At 36.1% G+C, this 7,154-nt stretch overlaps 1 pseudogene; it reads right to left on the bottom strand.

Annotated features, from left to right (window-relative positions):
* Positions 1 to 3,359: 3,359 nt before the first annotated feature.
* On the bottom strand, positions 3,360 to 6,447 carry LOC133298391 (nucleolar GTP-binding protein 1-like; annotated as a pseudogene).
* Positions 6,448 to 7,154: the final 707 nt, after the last annotated feature.

Genomic DNA, 7,154 nt, shown 5'->3' on the forward strand with positions numbered 1-7,154 from the left:
TTTTAGTTATATGTGTTTTACCTTGCATGAATTTCTATATCCTTGTATGAATTAATCGTGCTTATAGGGATTTGAGGGTTAGGGCTCATAATAGACATATTGGGGTTTTAATTCTGACAGGGGTAAAATACCAATTCTTGAATGATCTAGACATAGGCTTGCTTGAGTAGTAAACTTTATAATTCATTGTAATGCCTATTTTAAGAGGAATCACTAAGACATTAGGATTCTAATTAGAATAAAGGGTTAAAGTCACTAAGACATTAGGATTTAACTAACTATTTTTTTAGAAGATGAATTGTCTGAAATATCTGAGATAATTTAATAATTGAATTAAAATCTGAGGTGAAATAATTCCTAACTGCAGTTTCCGTTTTTGACATTCTTTACTCATGTCTTTTCTTGCATGTTCTTTAATTGTTCTTGCAATTATTTTTTTTGTTCTTTTATTTTTATTTTAAATCAAAAATTATTCTCAACAATCAAATTGATTTGTCCAAATTAGAGGAAATATTGAGAATAATATTTGGTGCATTAATCCTCGTGGGACGATACTCTACTCACACTTTATTACTTGAAACAATCGGTATACTTGCCGTAATCGCAACAGATCGCAACCCGAATGATCAAATCCGGGTTACAGAAGCTGAAAACCAGGGAAGGCAAAACGCTGGAGCTATTGTGGACCCAAACTTGGGAAGCCATGGAATGAACAACCAGAATGCGAACACGCAACCTCTGGCACAAAATGCTTCAACAAGAGGGAATATGCAGAGAAACAGGGATGGGGCACATCATAATCAAGATGCCCAACTTGTCAGAGGGCGCGTGGAGCCTGGTGCTTACAGAAGGAAGTTCGGTATAGGGCAGTACAATAACAGCCCCTTTACTGGAGAAATATTAAATGCTCCATTCCTTGAGGAATTTGATTCGGCACACCTGTCGAAGTATAATGGAAGCTAGGACCCTTAGGTCCATATAGATGCGTTCGACACAGATATGTATATCCGGGGAATTGATGAACCGATCATATCCCAGATATTTGCTACAACTCTAACTGGGGCTACACAGGCATTGTTCTAAACTTTGCCTGCAAACTCGATTGGGTCTTTTGAAGAATTTGGAGAGAAGAGAGAAGTTCTTGCTGAATTTTGCAACAAGCAAAAAACACCCAAAATCTGAGTTCGTGCTTGGAAAGATACGACAGCAACCCGGAGAAACACTCCAGAGGTACATGAACCGGTTTAAAGATGCAGCCTTGTAAGTACCGAAATTACAGGAAAATATCCATGTCCACCTCATTGTAGCCAGTTTAGATGGATCATCTAGATTGGCGAAATCAGTCTATAAAGATCCAATGATGATGTTGGAGGAGTTCAGAACCCGATCAAAGTAGTATCTGGAACTCGAGCAAATGAAAATAGCGAATGCGCAAGGTTATGAGAACAAAAAGGTAAGTCCCAGAAGGAGAAGCCCAGCCCTGAAAGAAAAAGAACAAGGTGGCAATGTTTTATGCGAACAATTATCACTTTGTTAATTAATGAAATTTCTTCAAAAGTTTTCTATACTTTATGTTGCAATTGAACATATCTTGGTCAATTGTACCATAGGGATATTCATACATCACTCAAATGCATATGAACCTAATTAAATCTTTATTATTATAATTATAATAACAACATAAGAAATCAAAATGATAATAAATGGTGACATTTTTAGATAAAGAAACAATGTTCAAACCCAAAATATTACATATCCAAGTATAATTGCTATCATTATCGTTAATAACTAGGGATGACAAAAAGGAGCCAACCCGTCGTAACCCATATAAAATGAGGCGGGTTGGGTTGGTAAAAATGAGCTGACAACCCGATCCAGCTCGAAAAAAATCGATCAACCCGCGGGTCAAACTTGTCAGCTCACGAGTTATCCCTTTTTTATTTTTAAAAAAAATATAAAAGAATAATAAGGGGGCCAAATCTGTTCTAAGAAAGTAGAAACCTAAGGCTAAATCCCAAACGCATATAACATTTTTTGGTTTGTGTTTTGCAAATGATGATGGTATTTCCCATATATTGGGTTGCTTTTCTTCGTGGGAATCTAGTGCTCATGAAACTTGATTTGGTTAGCATTATGTCTTGTTGGACTTGAAACTTGAGTATGCATGGGTGCTATGTTTAGCGTATTTAGTGGCTAATAAGCAGCGGTTATATTAAGTGTTTTCCTTTATAGTAAATATCAAATGAAAACCATTTTCTTAGTTTCCTCACCACATGTATTGGATGAGTGTGACAAAGACTTTTTTTTCCTCCCATTTTTTCGAGCCAACCCTAACTCAGCTCTGGTCGGGTTGAGTTGGGTTTTTTGACTCGTTTTTTTTTTGAACCAATCCTAACCTAACCTCTTTTTTCGGGTTGTAAAATGGATTGGGCCAGGCCGAACTGAGTTCGCCTATTTTGCTATTCATGTTAATAACAAATACGATCCAAAAAATTTGTAGGCGGAAATAGGTGAGAAACAAATAGGTTGAGAAAAACAAATACGCCTAATAACTCTTTCTTGAAGATAACTAGGCAGAAACAAGAAGATTTTTGTAAATTCAGCAACATAACAAATACGTTGAGAAAGAAAGATCCAAAGGACCACATAAAAAGTATGCAAATTTCTAATAGGAAACACATAACAAGAATTCCCACACCAAGCTATGGCAAGGTTACCACTACTGTGCAAGTGATTAACGACATTGAGAATGCTTGAAAGAATTGAATTAAAACAACCATCAAACTTGAAAAAAAATCAACTTTCAAACCTGTACTCGTGGTCGCAACATGTGAAACAAATGCCTCAGTGTTTTCGAGCAAACAATGTTACCACTCATACAAAATCCAATTAAATAAACAAAGACTAACAAAGCAAACTGTAAAATTGCAACCAAACAGAAAGGCAAATTTAAGAACAATAATAAAGAGGTGTCCAAGTAAACTTTGTGCCATCAACCATGCTTCAAACTCCAGCAAAAAAAGCAACTTCTATAAAACACCAAAATTCTTGGCAGCCAAAATAATCCCAAAAGATGTTTCTGAAAAGCATAAATCAGCATCCCCTGCAGAAAAAACAATTTCTTTTACTGACACTGAGTGGTTTGTTAATACAGAAAACTATCTTCTAATATCAAACATTTATATTTAATTAGGTATATCTTAAAGGACTACTGCAAAGGAAAATCAACAACTAATGAATTAAGTTGAGTAATCATATGTGACAATATATCAGCATCCAAAGTCTGCATGATCATGTCAATATGTAATGAAAATTTTGGTGTGTGCTGACATGTTACACAGGCAAAGACATTACCTATTTCAGCGTCTATCAGATTTTCCATTGGAGCTCTTCCCAGCAAGCAAATGCTTAGACTTCCGATTAGGTATAACTCTATCAGCTTCTCCTTTACGTGCATCCTTGTTTCTCTTCTTCCCAGAATTTTTTGCAAGTTTCCTTGCCTTGTCCTTCTGAGCAGAGTCCTTGAAGCCTTCTCCAAGCACAAATTCATTAGGTAAGCGTGGCACTGACCTGGACCGTGACAATGATCTACTCAAACGCTTCTTTTTATTAGATGTGTCACCATCAATATCCATCCCATCTCCACCATTATCAGCACTTCTTCTTTCAGGTGATCTTTCCCTTTTCCTACCTCTCCTAGAGACAGATTTACTGCATATTCTCTTACTTGCCAATTCGGGATCAAGCCCCAAAGATGAAAGCTTCCTTTTCATTCTTTCTGATGTGAATTGCTTGTCCTTGTTGAATTTCCTTGGAACAGTTGGTCTGCTCTCTGCAGTGCTCTTTTTCATCCTGTGCTGTTAGATGAGCAAGCTTTTGTTTTTCCTAATCTGAGCTAAAGCTTCTTGCTCTTCTTGAGTCAATTCAGTTCCATCTAAATCAAAATCATCATCTTCTGCTTCTGTCTGTCTTATTATCCCATCTTCTCTTTGCAACTCTTCCATCCTATGTAGAATATCAGGATTAATGAAATCATACACATTATGTCCATCCAAAATTTCTGGCAGTGTATCTTCTTTCCATTCATCATTGGCAAAAATATAAATCTTTCTCAAGTTCATTGAGTATACACCTGCCCCACCATTTTCATTCTCCATATCCTTTTCAGTTTTTCTCTTTTCCTTCTCTGCTGCTTGTTTAGCTTTAGCTTCTAAAACTGCTGGAGGAATACATGGCAGCCTATCATTCTGGTCACAGTGTTTTGGGAATGCAACATGCAGCCTATTCAAGCAGTTATCAAATTTTTTTGACTTCATCTTACTCTCCACCCTCTGATCCAATAGCCTCTCACATGCTGCATTTTTCACTGCAGCTACCCCTTCTTCTGTCAAAGCACTCATGGTCAACAACACACTGTCATCATTTGTAGGCTTACCCCCTTCTTTGCCAACTACTACAGTCTTCAAAGCTTCACCTTTCATCTCCATGACCAACTTCATGTCTTCCTCAGATAACCCTTCCAGTGGTTGCAAATCAATCTTGTTACACACAATAATCAATGGCTTGTTCATAAACAAAGACCTAATGCTATGAAATAAAGCTGACTGCTGAGCAATACTATATCCACAAGACCCAGAGATATCCAAGAAAAACAAAATTGCAGCTCTCAAATGTGCTAAAGCAGTGATACTACACATCTCAATAACATTACGATCTTCAAAAGGCCTATCCAAAATCCCTGGTGTGTCAATAACTTGGTACCTTAAATATTTATAATCTGTGTGACCCACAAAGAGAGACTTTGTAGTGAAAGCATAAGGATGCACATCCACATCAGCTCTAGTAATCTTGTTCATGAATGAGCTTTTTCCAACATTGGGGTACCCACAAATCAAGATAGTCCTTGTGTTTGGATCTATGGATGGAAGCCTCGCCATGTGTTGTCTAACATGTTCTAAGTAAACCAAGCTTAGGCGAATGCTCTTAGGGAGCGTTTGGTTGGAGCTTTCTTAAAATATAGCCAGGCAACTGAAAGTGGGATTGTGTGCTACCCATGTTTGGTACAAGATATCAAGTTTTTTTCCTAGCAAACCAATTTACCCAGCTATTGATGATTGTTTGCAAAATCAGATGAAATACACTATGCTTAAATCCCACATCCAATGTGGTATTTGACGTTAGCCAGCTAAATGAAAAAAAGATGATGAAGGAGATGCCAAAATTACCCTCTTCTAACTGTATTTTCTTGCTCCAGCTTTAATGGCGAGTGCTGAGTGTTCTCAAAACAGCATTTGAATCTTCAATATTTGCATGCTTCACCAACTCCTCACAAACAATAACCATAACCCAAATAATATGATTTTCTGAAAATGCAAATGCAATTGGAATTCTCATCACAAAGGAATCAACTTTTTGAGTTTTTGCAACCTCTGAACCTAACCCAGATGGCTAAAGAGTTGTAATCTGTCATGGGGTTCTGTTTTTCAGTCTCATTGAATCAATATCTCAAATGGGTTTTCTGATTCTTGGACTGCTGTGAATTTTCTTTTGTTTTTTTTCTTCATCTTTATTTTTGTTGTTCTTTCACTTCTTTGTTGGCTTCTTGGTGTGTGAAAGTGTTAAGATGGGGAAAGAGATGATAGAGAACGTGAATGATGATGGAGAGCTTGAGATGTTGCTGAATGAGATCCCTTAGATGACCCATTAACCACCGACAACATATATGGCTTTGTACTGGAAAAAAGAGAGTAAAGGGTAGGTGATTAAAAAAAATTTAAAAACAGATATATTTTCGTAATTGTAACTTATTTCCCATCTATATTTTACCTCAAACCAAACATAGACTTTATAAATCTTATCTAATTTGCCCAGTAAATTTTTTTCTACCAAACAACTTTTTTTACATTTTCCTACCAAACTCACTTTCTAACTATTTCCCTATCAATTATATTTCCCTAGTATTCAAAAAATTTCTCCTCAACCAAACGCCCTCTTAGTCTTAATCACAGTGCACATGCGGCCAATAGCAGCAACCTTTAAACACTTGCATCGATATTGTGAGTAACCATACTTTATTAATCTCACATAGTCTTTACCAATCTTACCAATATGCTTCATTGCAGTATTGATTTGTCCAAGTGCAAGCTTGTAGTGATCCTTGTTGTAGAGCACATGAAAGAGATCACTACAAAATGGGTGGATATCATCAAGCTGAGGGAACTCATCAATTATAGTTTTGAGTTTTTCTTGAAAATTCTGCTGTGTATGCTTCACTTTGTGCATGTAAAACTCACGGAGCCTGGAAATTGCACATCTTTTGTGTATAACAGTTGGTGTTTGACGCTGTGTACGAGAGAAGGTTATGTCAATTAAGTTCTCCCCATTTGGTACCACAGTGATCTTCTTGAAGTTATATTGCACCATTGTTTGTTTCGTTTCACCCTGCATATAATTCGAGGTTAAAATTTTAAAGTTGTAACTGTATCAATCGAATGATTATAAACCTACGAATTTAGCTGAACACGACCAAAGTTACAACAACATATAATATAACAACTGTTGTAAATCGACATACACAAATAGAAAAAACAAGGGAAAGGGAAGAGAAATTTGAGATAGCAATTTACCCTATTCACCCAACGCAACGCACGTCCAGCTTGGTTTGTATTATAGCCTAAATTGGATTTAGAATAGGAATCAGTTTACAAAATATATAAATAGGATTTAGAAACCCTAACGACGGTTATTCATGGGCTAAGCCCAAATTTTAATAAAATAAAAATAAAATAAATCAGAGGCTAATAACAATACTCGTGATAGTATTATGATTTCTGTTGATCTATTAACAAGAGTCAATATCTATATATAAGAAGTACTAGCCATATACAACAATAACATAAAAAAGGATTTAGAATAGACCAAAATAAGAAAAATCATTAGGACTGGAATAGCATTCGGTCATTGACATTGCTGTAAGACTAGTCCTCCCTCCATCTTATATGAATATATAGTATTAAAATGTACAAGGTTGACCATAAAAGGCTTGACAAGAGAAACAAGCAAGAATGCTCAAAATATTCTTTACCCGCTTAATATATATATGGGTTTAGTGAGTACCAAGTGACTTGATGTAATGTTTTTGCAATGTAATATGT

This window comes from Gastrolobium bilobum, unplaced genomic scaffold, assembly GCF_033153095.1.
Source record: "Gastrolobium bilobum isolate Gb01-03AN ecotype WA unplaced genomic scaffold, APGP_CSIRO_Gbil_v1 utg34958, whole genome shotgun sequence".
Taxonomy (NCBI): Eukaryota; Viridiplantae; Streptophyta; class Magnoliopsida; order Fabales; family Fabaceae; genus Gastrolobium; species Gastrolobium bilobum.